The sequence below is a fragment of the Vombatus ursinus genome, unplaced genomic scaffold, assembly GCF_900497805.2.
Source record: "Vombatus ursinus unplaced genomic scaffold, bare-nosed wombat genome assembly UNPS02014770.1, whole genome shotgun sequence".
Lineage (NCBI taxonomy): Eukaryota > Metazoa > Chordata > Mammalia > Diprotodontia > Vombatidae > Vombatus > Vombatus ursinus.
Window position 1 is genome coordinate 33,129,612 of NW_020954548.1, and position 16,462 is coordinate 33,146,073.

Consider the following 16,462-nt stretch of genomic DNA (forward strand, 5'->3'; position numbering starts at 1 on the left):
TCCAGGGGCCAGTGCTCTATCCACTGCACCACCTAATTGCCTCTAGAGTTGTTAAGTCTTTAAAATTTGTTTTCCTCTACAATGTAGTCATTGTACACATTTTTCTTCTGGTTCTGCACTCCTCACTATATCTCAGTACCTATAACTCCTGCAAGGATTCTCTGAGTTCATCCACTTTTTCATTTCTCATGGTTCATTATAATAATATTCAGTAATTTGTTTAGCCATTACCCATTTGATGGGCATTCCCTTGGTTTTCACTTCTTTGCTTCAACAAAAACTGCTGCTATAGTAATAGAATATTATTGTACTATTAGAAGTAATGAGTATGATCAATTCAGGAAAAACCTGAAATTTGTAGGAATCTATACAGATTGAAATGAGTAGACCTAGGAGAACAATTTACACAATGACCACAATAATGTGAAAGAAAACAAATTTAAAAGACAGTAACAAATCAGGACTTCAGAAGTCTGAATCGTGCTTTCCAACTCCTGGAGAGAGGTTAGGAACAGAAGATGCATATATTTACAAACACGGCCAAAGTATGGATTTATTTTGTGGTGACTCTACCTGTCCTTACAAAAGAGGGCCTTTATGGGGGGGATGTTAAATAACTGAGCGATGGTGATAAGTGAAGCTGAGAAAAGAAAAGAAAGAAACAGCATCAATCAGTCATTTAAAAAAAATACACAGAAGAAAAAGTTAAGGGATACAGACAAGCAGAGCACTGTTGGAGTTACCATGTTAAATTTGAAATAGAAAAAAAAGCAAACTGGAGATGAAGGTTTTCATAACGTTCCTTTTTATTTCTGTTCTTTGTATGGGAAATATTCATGTTTGATGTTTGTCAAGTTCATAATCAGAAAAAAGAAAAAATTCAAGATAAGGATTTTTAACACTTGAAAAATGTCTAATTGCTCTAAAGAATGTGTTTTATTAGTATTTCTCAACTGATGAGTGGAACATTGCGTGTATTGTCAGTCTTTTTTGTGGTATTGGTTGGTTCTGCTGATTTTTTTTCTTTTTTTTGGTCTTTTAAAAAGTTCTTTTTTTTTAGGGTATGGCTCTTGGTGGGTAAGAAGGATGATACAGGGGGAAATTTAGTTTTTGTAAAAGCAAAAAATATCAATAAAATTTATTTTAAAAAATAATACCCAGGGAGAAAAAAAAGTACACAGCAGAGAACAAAAGAAAACTTAAAAAGAAGCACAGAAAAGCAAGGTAGTTTTGAAAACAATATGCAGTATTTATTACATAGTTTTTCACACACAAAAAAGTAAATAGTCTGAAATGGGAATTTTTTATTTAATCTCATTATGTTGTGCTATGTACATGGAAATGTTCTTTTTAGTTTTTGTCTTTTAAGTTTAAAATGAATAAAAAGAATACCTTCTTAACCTCTTGCTCCATTATGAAGGCTGAATAGATTTTATAGTAAGTGGTATTGAACGAAATGGCCCAGAGCAAAATGCATTCCTGCTTGTATCTCTTTTGTCATTTATAGTATCCACTATTTCAAGCTGTTTTTGTTGTTGCTGTTGTTCTTACTGCTTCACTGTCTTTTTTAAACATTTGGAGAAAATATGGGTTGGCAGGGAAACTGGTACTCCTACACAGGCACTTCACATTGAACTCAATGGGAGCATATCAACCTATCTTTCAATTATTTGCACTTTTCTAATGGTCTTAAGGGGGAGTTTGAGGATGGAATAGAGATGCCAGGAAGGACAACTATGGTACCCCTACAGATGTCCCAGTTATGGTCATCCTTAAGTAGAGAAAGTTGTTCATCTTTTTTTTAGAGTATCAGTTGTTTGAGGATGCAATTAATGCTTTGTCACCAGGTGATGGACCCAAGACTGAAGACTCAGGCACTCTTATTTCCATTTCTCCTTGTTTCTCCTTTCCTAAGATTTCCTGATTTCTACCAGAGAGGAAGGTCTGTGACTCCATTATCCCCTTCTACAAGCAGTCTCCTGAGGTCTGGAACCTGTATTCCTGGCAAAATCTTTAGGAAGGAAACCTTTTGAAATCACCTTGTAATCCTTCTGTGGTACAAATTATTTTTTGTATTCTATAGTGCAAAAATGCTTTTCTCTAGTATATAAACTACGTATGGTTTATCTTATTGGTATTTTTTAGGTATTGGATTAAATAAAGTAGGGCACATAGTTTCTTGATATAAAAAAGGGTATAGTAAGGAGGATATGCTAAAAGTTCTCTTCTAGCTCCACTGGGTACCCAGAGGTAGGTTTAAATTGCCTACTGTTCCTCACAGCATCTAGTATAACATTCAGTCCACCAGTATTTGAACACATCCTATACAACAGGCATTGTGCTTAAATTGGGATTACGTTGCTTTGCTCTGAATGAGAAAGGCTGTGGGTTCTCCCCTCAAAGGACAGGTTTCTGTGTATTGACCAATTGAAATGGATAAAGGCATTTTTGGTCACCATAGATATGCCTACATTGAGCAGTATCGTTGTTGCTTGATTTGTGCAGCCATTCTTTACAGGTGAGATTGTTCATTTTATTTTATTATTATTATTACTATTTTTTAGGCAGTTGGGGTTAAGTGACTTGCCCAGGGTCACACAGCTAGGAAGTGTCAAGTGTTTGGTCTGAGGCCACATTTGAACTCAGGTCCCCCTGACTTCAAGGCTGGCACTCTATCCACTGCACCACCTAGCTGCCCCCTAGATTGTTCATTTTATTGCTTTACTAAGTTCCTTCTATCATTTTAGTAGCAGTATTAGTTTAGTTGCGGTATCAGTTAAGTCCTTTATAGATAGCTTTAGTTGATTAAGTTAAATCAAAATTTTAGTTCCAGTAAAGATCACTGATAGGACAAAATGTTCTTGTCACAGCCTCTGCCAAATTGAGGACCTAAGTCTATTGGTCTTGGGTCTTTCATTGTTCTCTTGGTCATAATAATAGTTTATTTTTATATATCATTTAATGATTTCAAAACTCTTTTTATAATTTTATTAATACAAGTAAATTATATGAGCTACATACTGTTCTCATTTCAGAAAGTTTGAATGATTTACTCAATCATACAGCTCTCTAGATCAATGAAACCTTTTTTTTAAAAATACACAGTGATATAAATTCTATATATAATACTATATGATATGAATATAGTGACTTATGAATTTGAGAAGCCATAGCACAGAGAAATTATCCTTTTTCAAGGTCATAAAGTAAGTAATGACAAGACTGGAATGTTTAGAATCCTCACCCACACTTTGAAAACACCATTGCATCAATGGCATTGAAGCAATATAGATGTTTGTGAATTGAGCTGGCCAATCTCGTGAACATTACCTGTTATTTGAAGCAAAAGTGTTATTTGAAGCAAAAGTATTATTTGGGGAAGTACTATCCCCTGCACCGATCACTCTTCCAGTACTGGAAGGAGTGAGCAACAAAGGGTATGTGCTAACTATTGGCAGTTTAACTGCTTACTTTAAAAAAGTAAACAGTGAAACTTTTCCTGAAGTGGATTTAATGTAATGATCAACATTTTACCAGTAAGCAAATGGACTTTTCAGTGCAAAATTCTTTCTCTTGTTCTTCCTACTCCCAAACGGAATGAAATGAGTCCTCCTTTTAGAGAGTTCTTGGAGTGGGCTCTTTTAAGAGAGCAGAGGGTAAGGTGGCCTCAGAAGTGGTAGTGAAATACCTAAGTGTTTGATGAGAGCTGAGCTAATTAGGCTTGGACCTTTGACTCAGGGACTCTGATTTCAAGAACCATTTTTTGGATTCTGTCCATTGTTGTTTTTGAGGACTCTTTGTACTGAAATGTCAAGTATTTTAAGGAATTCTAACTTCCTTTTCCTTGTGAGTATTTTCTTTTGCAAATCTAATACACTTTCTAAATTTTGTAATTTTTCTAGTCTCCTATTGCACGTTTTCCTTGCTCTGAAAAAAATTAAAAGTATCTAATTGTACAAATTGTGCTATCTGTTTACTGGAAGAACTAGGCACATCAATTGACCCAAAAATATTATAATTCTACTTGGAAGCAGAAATTTTCATCCTACTTTCTATTTTCTTTTATTTATTATGGATTTTTAAAATGTATTGTCTCCATTTAACCAGCTTGGTCCTTTGAAGTATTCTTAAATCCCAGGCCTTCTAGTGTTAAGGACATTGTTTTCAAACTGCGTTTTGTAATGTTATGGAAAGTGGCAAAGGTGTATTTCTACGCTAAATTTTACAGCAAACCAATCACTTGAGGTGTAGCAATTACTCATCATTATTGATTATCAAAAGCAGCACCAACTGCACAAAAAATATATTACTTAACAACCGAAATTTTGTTTTGGCCTTAAATGAAATCCCAGAAAAAAGATAGTGTCAATTTATAGTAGCTTGCGGTTCTTTGACAAAACTGCAGACTTTATGAAAAGACTTCTGGGAGAAAAACCATCACACACTTGTTTTGTTCATAGCAATTTAAACACAATAGTTGGATATTCAAGTTTCAATTGAAAGAGCTCTGTTTTAGAGGATTATGGATGTAAATGAGAACATAAATAATAATAATAATAATAATAACAATGCTTTTAGTCTTATGCCACCAAGCTTTTTACAGGTTCTTCAACTAATAAGAGTCTAGTTTCTTTTTTTTTTGTATTTTTTTTTTAACATTGATCATTTGAGATGAGGTGAAATCCTGTCAGGCTTAATCTCTGGGCTGCTAACTTGAGTTAAGCTTCAGCACTAACTTGTGTGGAACACTACTCACAAAGGGTCATCATATTGATGCTAAATTGTTTCCTTCTAATGGGGACTAGTCTTAGCTCTTTCAGTAGGTACTATGTATCTTTTGCATTTCTTTGTGTCCCTGGTACTTAGCACAGTGCTTGGCATATAGTATGTGCTTAATCAACGTTTATTGATAAACTTGTCAGTAGTAGCAGTGCTAAAGACTTTTTTAGCCAGTTTCTTCTGTCAGGCAAGATTTCTATGCAGCAGATACTGATTTTCTTAATATGCAGGTTCCTGGTATCTGGAGCAGAAAGTATTCAAAACTGTTTACAACACTCCTTTCTTCTTTTCTTGGTGCCTTCTCTATGCCTTCAGATATGAAGAGATCTTTGTCATCTTGAAGAAAATCTTTACTAGGGACAGCTAGGTGTCGCAGTGGATAGAGCTCCAGCCTTGGAATCAGGAGGACCTGAGTTAAAATGTGACCTCAGACACTTGACACTTACAAGCTGTGTGACTCTGGGCAAGTCACTTAACCCCCCAACTGCCTCAATGCGGGCGGGGGGGGGGGATGCTGAAGAAAACCTTTACTTGATGTTCTTGTTCCCCTCTGACTTCTGCCATATTTATCTCTTTACTTTCACTGTGAAGTTAGAATCAGTGGTCTGCACCCATTTTTCCTCTTCAATCCTGCCTACTGTGCTTTAGCACCTTTAGTCCTGAGACTTCTCGCTAAGAGCTCTCATACACTCCCATGGCTTTCTCTATCATCTCAGTGCAGAAGACTCTCAAATTTAGCCCTCAGGAGCTTCCTTCTAAACTCAAATTTTATATCTCTTCAGGAATTAACCAAAGGATAATAGATTACTAAATGAAAAGATACCAACCACTACAAAAATTATTTGTAATGCAGACACTTTAAAATCCAGTGCAGAAGGAGAGAGTAACACTAACAACTGCAGAGACTCAAAGAGGGGAAAATGGATTTTCTGCAAGGATTACATGAATACTTAGAAATGAAGCAAGAAGTAAAAGCCCTGGAGGAAAGAATGGAAGGAGAATAAATACACACAGTTCTCCTGTTATGTAACTTCACATTGCACAAATTTGATTTTATATAAAGAATTCTGAAAGAAATCCATATTCCAAAAAAAAAACCTATGGTAACTTTACAGTACATTACTGTACTCTCTGCTCCTTGGGCTGTGAACTCTCACCCCCCCATCCCCACCCCACCCCCCAAAAAAAGCTTTAAAAAAACAACCTCCAGGTATGTGGAGAGATCACCCAGATAGGGGGCGTGGCTTGAGACCTCTAACTGGGGAGAGAAAACCTTTGCCCAGCCCCACCCACTCTCCCACATGTTGACCCCATGTATCTATCTTCTGTCCTCCATGCTTGGGTTGCATGTCTGTCCCTGGTCCCTGAGTTTCACCTGTCCTCTCCTGTCTCTGTCCATGTCTGGACCCTCCATGTCAGCCCTCTGTGTGTTCTTCCTCTCCGTTCTAGCCAGGCCTCCATGTGGTTGGCCCAGGCCATAACTGTTCCTTCTCCTGCTCTTTCTTCTCTGTCCTCAACCCCTACATGTCCTTCAACTGTATGCCTATTCCCCTCTCTCCACAGACATCCTGCCCCTTCCTGGCTCCCTTCTTCTCTCCCTTCCCTGCATATGTGGAAGGATCCACTTTTGTAAAGTGCAAACTGTCTGTAGGTTAGAAGAGCAAGTGATAAACCTGACCCAAGTAACAGACTCCCAGGAAATTAGGATAAACCAAACATAAATCAACTCCAGGAGACAGCATGAAATATTAGAACAAAATAAAAATATTGAAAATATTAGATATTTAATATAAAAAACCTGAAACTTGGAAAACATGTCAAAGAGAAGTAATTTATAAATCATCTGAGTTTTTGAAAACTATAATTTTTTTTAAAGTCCTAGAATGATATTTCAAGAAATCATAGATGAATTCAACCATAGTTGGGGCAAATGAGGAAAAGAATGTACAAATATGAAAGTGGGGGGGGAACCAACATCTGACCTCACAAGACAAAGGAGGGTTGAACACACACACACACACACACACACACACACACACACACACACACAGAGTTTGGTGAAGAAATACATCTAACTCAATAGGAAGATAAACCAGTAGAGATAGGAACAGTTAAAAAGAGAAGATACTAATGGAGAGAGAATAGTACTAGGTAAAACAGACTTCTTAAGCTTCTTCAGAGGGAAGGAGGATTTAAAGGAGGATTAAAAGAAGGAGGGGAAGCAAATAACTGAATTCTAAGTTGTCCATCAGTTGGGTAATGGGTGAATAAATGGTGATTTATAATGTGACAGAATATTATTATACCATAAGAAATTATAAAAGAGACTTTCAGAAAACCCTAGAATGTAGAAAATGATGTAGAGTGAAAGGAATAGAAGTGGGAGAACAATTTATATGATGACCACAACATTATACAGAAAAACAGCTTTGAAAGGCTAGAGAGAGAACTCTGATCACAACTGACCTGCAAAGAACCTTTGATGAAGCATATTACCTACCTTCTGACAGAGGGAATGGACTGAAGTTCCAGAAAGAAACATGCATTTTTGGACATGGCCACTGTGGATTTGTATGATTTCTTCAGTTTTTAATTGCCAGAAGGGAGAACAGTTGCCAATAGTGATTTTTCAAAGCACGTTTTAAGAAATGTACAAATAACTTTGGGACAGTTGCGCAATACAAAATAAAACTACATAAATCATTAGTATTTCTCTATGTTACCATCAAAACCTAGCAGGAAGAGATAGAAGAAAAATTCTATTTAAAACAACTACAGAATATATAAAAATATTTGGGAGTCTACCTACCAGGACATTCATAGGAACAACATGAATACAGTTACAAAATGTTCTACACATATAAAGACAGGATAAAATATTGGCAAAATAGTAATTTCTCATGGGTAGGCTAATCCAACATAGTAAAAATAACAGTTTAATTTATTTGTTTGGTGCCATACCAAACTCCCCAGGGGTTACATTATAGAACTGAAAAAAATAATACCAGAATTCATTCTAGAGTAACAAAAGGTCAAGGTTCCCAAGAGAAATAGAGGGGAAAAAAAGTGGGAAGAAAAGGGGCTTAGCAATACCAGATTTCAAAATCTCCTACAAAGGAGTAATCATTAAAATGATTTGGTACTAGTTAACAAATAGTGAAATAGTATAGGCACACACACAGAGGAAACTAACACACACAATAGCCTAGTGTTTGACAGACACAAAGACCCCAGCTATGGGATAAGAATTTACTATTCAACAGAAACTGTTGGGAAAACTGGAAAGCAGTCTGGCAGAAACTAGGCATAGATCATTGTCTCCCACCCTACCAAGATGAGCTCCAAATGAGTATGTTGCTTAAATATAAGAAGTGATATCATAAACAAATTAGAGGAGCAAGAGAAAAGTTACTTTTCACATCTATAAATGTGTCAAAGGGAAGAGTTCTTGACTGAGCAAGTGATGGAGAAGATCACTGAACAGATAAACTGAACAGTTTTGGTTATATTAAATGGTTTTGGACAAAAAACTAATACAGCTAAAATTAGGAAGGAAGCAGATAATGAAGGGGAAAAATCTTTGCAGAAAGTTTCTCTGATAAAGGTCTCCCAAGATCTTTAAGAAAATGATTCAAATTTATAAGAATTAAGAGCCATTTCTCCAGTTGATTTATGGTCAAATGATTTGAACAGGCAATTTTTTTTCTTTTTTTTGCTTTTTTGGTGAGGCAGTCGGGTTTAAGTGACTTGCCCAGGGTCACACAGCTAGAACAGGAAATTTTTAAAGGAAAAAATACAGGCTATAGATAGCTGTATGAAAAAAGATCCCATATCACTAATAGAGAAATATAAATTAAAGCAACTGAGGTTCTACCTCACACAATGTTGGAGAAGCTGTGGGAATGGATATAAGTATGCATTGTTGGTGAAGCTGTGAGTTGGTCCAGCCATTCTGAAAAGCAATTTGTAAATATGCCCCAGAAGTTACTAAACTGTGCATAACCCCTGAATTAGTAATGCCACTGTTAGGCCTATTCCCTAAAGAGTTCGAAGAAAGAGGAATAGAAACAGTAGGTACAAAAATATTAATAGCAACTTTTTTTTTTCTGTTGACAAAGGGATGGAAAGTAAGGGGATTCCCATCAGTTAAGGATGACTGACCAAATCATGGTATATGAATGTAATAGAATACTATTGTACTGTAAGAAATTATGAATTACTAATAGTGATGGAGGATCAAAAAATACACAAAGTTTGGTGAAGAAATACATAAAATTCAATAGGAAAATAAGCAAAGATGGGGATAAGAATGGTTAAGAAGGTAGAGGAAATAGAGAAACCTGGAAAAATTTGTATGAACTAATGCAGAGTGAAATGAACAGACAGGTCCAGGAAAACAATTTGTACTATACCAACAACACTGTAAAAATAATAACATTGTAAAGACAAACAACTTTTAAAGGCATAAGAACTCTGATAAGTGCAATAACCAACCACAATTCCAGAGGTACCATAATGAAACATACTGAGGGTGTAAATTATGAGAGATATATTTTTGGGACATGACCAGTGCAAGAATTAGTTTTGCTTGACTATGCATATTTGTTAACAAGGGTTTTATTTTGTTTTGTGTTTTTTTTTTCTGATGGTTTGGGGGATAGGTGGGAGGGAGAGAAAATAGATTTTTAGGTGAAAAAATATTTAATTTCTTTAAATTAAAAACAAATGCACAAACAGCATAGTTTTAGAAGTAACAAATGGAATTTATTATAAACTTTTCAAAAAAGCAAGCAGTGTGGAATAGAGATTCATTGTGTCACATACAGTCTTCTTTTGTGTTCTGCTGTATATATGGAAATATATAAAATTAGGTACTGGGGGAAAGTTAGATGTGATAAGGACCTGAACTAGGATTGTGGCTGTGAATGGAGAGAAGTGGTCATATATGAAAAATCTTTTGAGAACAGAAACAGTATTTGGAATTGGTCATAACAAGTTTGTGAACATAAGTGACTTGGAGGATGGTGGTGCCTTGGACAATAATAGGGAAGTTTGGATGGAAGGAGGGTTTGAGGGAAAAGAAAATGAGTTCTGTTTTGAACATGTTGTGTTTGAGATGGCTCTGGGACAGTTTGAGATGTCCAAGAGGCAGTTGGAGATTTGACATTAGAACTTAGGGGAGAAGTTAGGATTGGATATACATTTAGGAATCGTCTGCATAGAGGTAATAACTGAATTCATGATGAGATCATCAACTAAGATAGTACAAAGTTGAAAGACTAACCCAGAACAAAGCTTTGGATGACACCCATGGTTAGTGGGTGTGACCTGGATAAGAACCAGCAAAATAGACTGGGAAGCAGTGGTTGGGCAGATGAGAGGAGAACCAGAAGATAAAGCAGTCATGAAAACCTGTAGAGGAGAGAGTATCCAGGAAAAAATGGTCATCAGACGCAGCAGAAAAAGTGAAGGATGAGGATTGAGAAAAAGCTATTAAATTTGGCAATTAAGAGATCATTGGTAACTTTGGAGAGAGCAATCTCAGTCAAAGAACGATGTTGGAAACCAGATTGCACAGGGTTTAGAAGCAAGTGAGAGGACAATTACAGAATGTAAATGACTTTCTCAAGTTTATCCCCCAAAGGTAAGAGAAATTTGACATATGATAGCCAGCAGGGATGGTGGGGTCAAGGACGCATACTGCTTGCTCATGACTTCTACTTCCAAACTCTCTCAGCCATCAAAATTCATTCTATCTGCCTACATCACTGTGTTCAAATAAATTAGTTAGACCGCTGGGGACTTGAAATCAAGAAACCCTGGATTTGTATCCTGTCTCCGAAACTTCCTAGCTGGGTGCCCTTAAGCAAGTCACTTATCTTTTCTGAGAGTCATTCTCCTCTACTGTGAAAGGGGGATAAGAATAGCAACAATGTTATTGGGTAGTTGTATGGATCAAATGAGATCATGTATGTAAAACACTCTGCAAACCTTGACACTCATATGAAATGTAAGCTACTTTTATTACCTTTGTTACTGTTAATTACTGGCCATTCAGGTCATAAATTCCTATCTTTTCAGATAGTTGCTTGCTACTAGTCTTCCTTTCCACCCTCATATGTTGGGGACTTCCATAGACAACTGGTTCCCTTAAATGCCTTGGCTTCCTAGTTCATCAGCCTCCTCGGCTCCTGTGACTTAGTGTTTGTTACTCCACCTCTTTTATCCACAGAACAGTCATAATTAATCAGTGAGTATGTATTAAGTACTTTCTCTGTGCTAGGTATTGTACTAGGCACAAAGACTAAGGTGAAATAGCCTAGTCCATTAAGGAATTTACCTTCTATAGAGAGAAACTGGTAGGTGAGCCAGAATACACAGAATAGATACCTGGTAATTTCAGGAGAGAAGGAACTTGAGTTCCTTGAGTTCCTACAGTTGTAGGAACAGGGAGAGGCTTCATGGAGGAGACAGTGCTTGATTTGGGGCTTGAGAGTGACCAAGGATGCTGAGAGATGAAGATGAAGAAGAGAGACAGCCAGTGAAAAAAACAGGTGTGTCATATGTGAGGAATAGGGAGAAAGCCAGCTTGGCTGGACCAGTGAGAGTGGGAAGGGAGGTAATATATGGTAGGGCTGGAAATGTAGGTTGTGAAGGGTTTTAAATACCAATCAGTGGAATTTATATTTTATTCTAGATGTAAGAGAGAACCAACAAGAGTTGGTGGGGGAGGGTGATGATTGGTCAAACCTTTATTCCAGATCTTGTTATAACCTGTAATGTTCTACTGTTACCTCATCTACTGTTGCCAATCTGCAAGCCTAAATTATTTCCACCGTCTGCTTTTTCCAACCTACTTGAGTGCTGGTGTATGCAACTGTAGGAAGTCATGTGTCTATGCTGATGGGTCTACTTGAAATTTGTTATCTAATCTCAATTGGGTTCTCATTGCTACATGGAAATCCTTTGTTGCAAATGGCAGTGGCTTTGGACTTGGGTTCAAATCCTACTTGTGTAATTTTGGCAAATTACTCTCTCTGAGGCTGTTTGCTCATCTGTAAGATTAATAATTTGACAAGATGGCTTCTGAGGTCCCTTCTGATTCTAAATCTATGATTCTGTGACTCTATCATCCTTCTCCCCCTACCCCAAAATACACACAATGATTTATCCAAAGCTTTTTCATATCTTCTAAAAGCCCCCAAACCACTCTCTTCCCTTACTCTTACCAAAGGACCTTACATTCAACTTGACTCTACTACCCTCATCAGTGTGGTACACTATTTGTTTTCCTTTTCTCAGCCAAACTGGTAGAAGAAATTCTCTGTGCTTGTTACCTCTGCTTCATTTCTTCACTTGACACTCGTATGTCAGTCCCTTCTTATCTGGTTTTGAGCTCCATCACTTGACTTGACGCTACTCTGTCCAGGATTGATCTTCACTACTAAATTCATCGCTAGTATCGTATTGTAGAAAAAGTGCTGAATTTGGAGTCAGAAGATCTAGATTCAAGCCCCATCTCTATTACTTAAGAACAGTGTCACTTCTCAGTGCCTACGTTCCTTATTGGCAAGAAGAAGGGATTGTACTAGAATGCCTCTCATGTCCCTTCCAGCTGTACATCTATGATTCTCTAAGATTCTCTAACCTAGCCCCTCCTGAAGATTCTGCTTTAAAAAAAAAAATTGTTCCAAAAGACAAGAAGAAAAAGGCTTTTTTCTATTTGAAATTTTCATTAAAAAATATAAATATCACCTATATGCAAATGAATGATGATTTTATGGAATTTTGTACATGCACCAACCACCATTTGATGACATATATATTGAGCCAAATGTTACTATAATATTTACCATCTGGTGGGATATCAAAGTAATTTTACATTTTTTTCTTTTTCTTTTCTCTTCTTTCTTTTTTAACTTTTATAATTAATCCATGAAATTATTATTCTCTTGTTATTTAGAAAATCTATGAAGAATTTGTGGAAAACATGAAAATCTCACAAGATTCAAAGGCAAGGAGTGATTACAGTCTGATCAGTGGAGGGACTACTCATCCTGATAAAATTATAGCTCCATTGAATATATTTGGGGAGAAAGTGCATTATTTGTCCATGTTTTTAATTCATTTAATAATTGTTAGCTTTTTTATTCTTTGATTCTATTTTGTTAGTTTCATTCAGTTTGTAGTCATTGTATAATTTTATGTTAATCTATTTTTTCTTTTACAACTTTATAAGTTCTTATATTTTAGAAATAAAAATCAAGTGTTGATGGCTTATTTTTATATTAAAATTAAAATCAGTGTTAAAGCAGCTTTTAAATAAAATAATAAATGTATTTTATTTTTAGAGTGATGTAATTTTTAAAAAAAATTTTTAGTGTGGTATCTTAGCATTTTTGTTATTAACCCTAAAAAAACCATGAGGAGAGCCCTCCTAAGTTTTAGTGCCTAGAGAATCTGATTTTAGAATCTTAATTTGCCATCGGTCTTACTAGTTGTTGAAACCTTTGTGTGTGTATTTTTAACCAGAGATACTTCAAAATAAATGCTATTTTTTATTTTTCTTTTTTTTTCTCCAAATCATGTAAGAAGCTTTATTGGCTCTATATTTCATTCTTGTGGAGGAGTTGTAAGATCTGAAGAGACTATGGTAACTAGGAACCTCAGAAGTTAAGTGGATAAAAAAACTGGAAATAAAAATGACATAAACACGATAATTATTTTTTTTAAATTAAAGCCTGTATTTTTTACAAATAATCAGAGCTTTACAAATTAACAAACAATGGCAGCATCACATTACTGGATACAGGTGTTGATAAGAGACAAATGAGGGAGGACACTGAAATAAGGGAAGCTAAGGTGTATGAACAATTCATTTCAATGCAACAAAAGCTTTTGAATGACTGGGAAAGTATGTACTAGTATATGTACAAATCATATTAAAGAACATACCAAAGCAAAGGAGGGCAACTGACATTGTTTTTGAGGTTATCAGCAGCTTGCTACGGCATAGATAAGGGTGTGATTTAGTTGGTACAAGGGACTCTGGGTGGAGGAAACTTCCTCGTTGCAGCAGACTAGAGTTCTGAAGAATATAGATGCTGAAAGGTTCAGTGATTTGCCCACGGTCATGCAGCCAGTGGGTATTTCAGAGGAGGGACTTGAATCCAAGCCTTCTTGACTCTGTGATCAGCCATCTACTATGCCATACTGTACTTCACGGCAGGATTACTGACAAATATTAATTCCAGGATTTTGTGGAAATTAGCCAGACTCTAATTAATACTGTATTAAATTTTTTGGATTTTTCTTTCTCTTATTATCTTTATTAATATAAATCTTCCTTTTCATATGATAATAATATATGGGAAGTAAATACAGTAATTTGGATCGGGGAGGGGGGCTTCACCAAGAATATAATGGAGATTAGAAAGACTTTCCTTAATGTAGTTCCTTTGTATTTTTGCCAAGTAGTGCCCTTCTAATGATTTGAAGGGATCAGGAGTTTTATAGGAGTTAAAAGAATGTTTAGACCATAGCTGTGGTAAGAGTTTAGACTGAGAATAGCAGTAGCAGAGGAAAATGCCATCAAAAAGACACTTAAGTATGTAAGGACCTTTGTACTGACTAGGACAGGGGTCTACATGACAACAAAGTTGAATTAACTTTGAACTCAAATTGCTGAACAGACCTCCCACTATAAGGGAAGAGTCAGCATAATAGCAGAAGACCAGCAGAGAACAGTTTAGCAGTGGATACCTTTGGAGTGATCAGCTTACAGCCAATGAAATCATAAAAGGATATCAGCAAATCTTTGGGGGACCACGCAGCAGCATCAGTGGAAGAAAAGTGTTCTAGCATTGATTCTGCCTTAGGGGCTAGGTCTAGTTCCCAACTACTCATGTACACCTCTGGACATGTTCTCCAACCATGCATGTTCCTTAACTTCCACGGTGGAGCCAGGATGGTAGAGTAGCAGAAAGAAGGACAGCTGAACCCACACACATACACACACACACATCCCTCCTCTAAACAATCTAGAAAATGTGTCAAATCATGATTGGGAAATGCAGGGAAGAAAATCACAAAGGGTCATTTTTAAAGCCCAGGTCAACATGGGGAGACAGAGAGGTCTGCAGACACTGGAGATGTCTTGCAAGAATGACCATACAGAGCCTCAGAGCACAAGATGAAGTTCTGCACTAGGGAAAGAAGAGGTCCTGGATCCAGCATAGAGGATTCTAAACTTGTGCAAGGTGCAGGAATTGGTGCAAACTGGCAGCTCTGATGGCATTCCAGGGTGAGGGGTAGTTTACTGACCCTAGGCTATGTACTGAGCTAAAAGCAAGTTCAGGAGCAAGCAGCGGTTATATGACTTAGACCCCAGTTCCAGCTTTTAGCCCAGTCTGAAACCTTCAGAGGAACAATCAGGGCAGGAATCTCAGACGAAAGGGAAGCTTACAATTCAGTTATCTAAACAAGCAGAGCTTTCTAGTATGTGATAATGGCTGAGTCTGGTAGTCTACTGGAACCCCAGATGGAGCAAGCCTGTAGGAGTGTTGCTGAAACTCAGACCCAGGTCAAAACCTTGTATAGCTCAGACTAGGGGAGAATTAATCAGACTTCTCTGGATCAGACCACTTTGGGAACACTGAAATCTCAGCCTCAGCTATCCCTGAGAACCCAGCACTCAACACTCAATAACATAGCACTCAATACCACCAAGAAGATAGCAACAATACCAGCCCAGGCATTCCCTCTAGAAGTACACAGAGCCTGACCCTAACACAAAGTCCAACTAAAGTTAGGTAGTAGACTGGAAGAATGAGCAAACAAACAAAAAAGAACTTCACCATAAAAAGCTATTATAATGATAAGGATGCTCAAGACACAGACACAGAAGAGAGTAACTCCATAACATCTACAAACCTCAAAGAAAAATACAGCTTTGGCACAACTTCAGCTAGAATTCCTGGAAGAGATGAAGCAAAAGGTTTTTAAACAGAGTTTAAAATATGCTTATACAATGTGAAAGAGAGTGCAAGAGGGAGAAAACTACAAAAGAGATTAGAACTATGGAAGAATTGGAAAGGGAATTAACAGCTTTGCACAAGAGGCACAAAACTTTACTCAAGCAACAAAGTTCCTGAAAATTAGAACAGACTAAATAGAAGTCAATGATTTGATGAGAGGACAAGAAATATTAAAACAAAGTCAAAGCACCAAAAAAAAAAATAGACCTAGAAAATAGATCAAGGAAAGAGAATTTAAGAATCGTTGGACTACCTGAACTCCATGATGAAAAAAAGGGCAAAAAAGATACCACATTTCGAGAAATCATTTTTTAAAACTACCTAGATTTCTTACTAGAGGAATAAGTAGAAATAGAATCTTCTGGTCACTTCCTGAAAGAAACCCTAAAACGAAACTTCCTGGGAGCATTTTTATCCAAAATCCAAAGTTGCCAGATCAAAGAAAAACTACTGCAAGCTGCCAGAAAGAAAGAATTCAAGTACTAAAGAGTCATAGTCAGCATCACACACAATTTAGCAGCCACCAATATAAAGGAGTGGAGAATTTGGAATACTATATTCTAAAAGGCAAAAGATAGCAGCTTAGAGCCAAAAATAATTTACTGAGCAAACGCAAATATAATATAATCCTGCAAGGGAAAAACGGA

General features: G+C 36.6%; 1 protein-coding gene and 1 long non-coding RNA gene across 6 annotated transcripts in view; one reads left to right on the forward strand and one right to left on the reverse strand.

The window, feature by feature from the left end:
• The window catches only part of LOC114043710, a 72,258-nt gene extending 64,919 nt beyond the window's left edge, over window positions 1-7,339 (reverse strand). Inside the window, exon 1 of the long non-coding RNA XR_003569144.1 lies at window positions 7,280-7,339. This is a non-coding gene — a long non-coding RNA (uncharacterized LOC114043710). The remainder of the gene's footprint in view (window positions 1-7,279) is intronic.
• The window catches only part of ABCA3 (ATP binding cassette subfamily A member 3), a 117,410-nt gene that overhangs the window by 10,581 nt on the left and 90,367 nt on the right, over window positions 1-16,462 (forward strand). For 2 of the 5 annotated variants that reach the window (XM_027862811.1, XM_027862807.1), the window contains exon 1: window positions 1,921-2,056. The exons of 1 other annotated variant lie outside the window; for it this stretch is intronic. The gene's annotated coding sequence lies outside the window, so the exon portion shown is untranslated. Of the gene's footprint in view, window positions 1-1,914; window positions 2,057-16,462 lie in introns of those variants that run through there. 2 more of the 5 variants (XM_027862806.1, XM_027862810.1) reach the window with 2 other exon arrangements.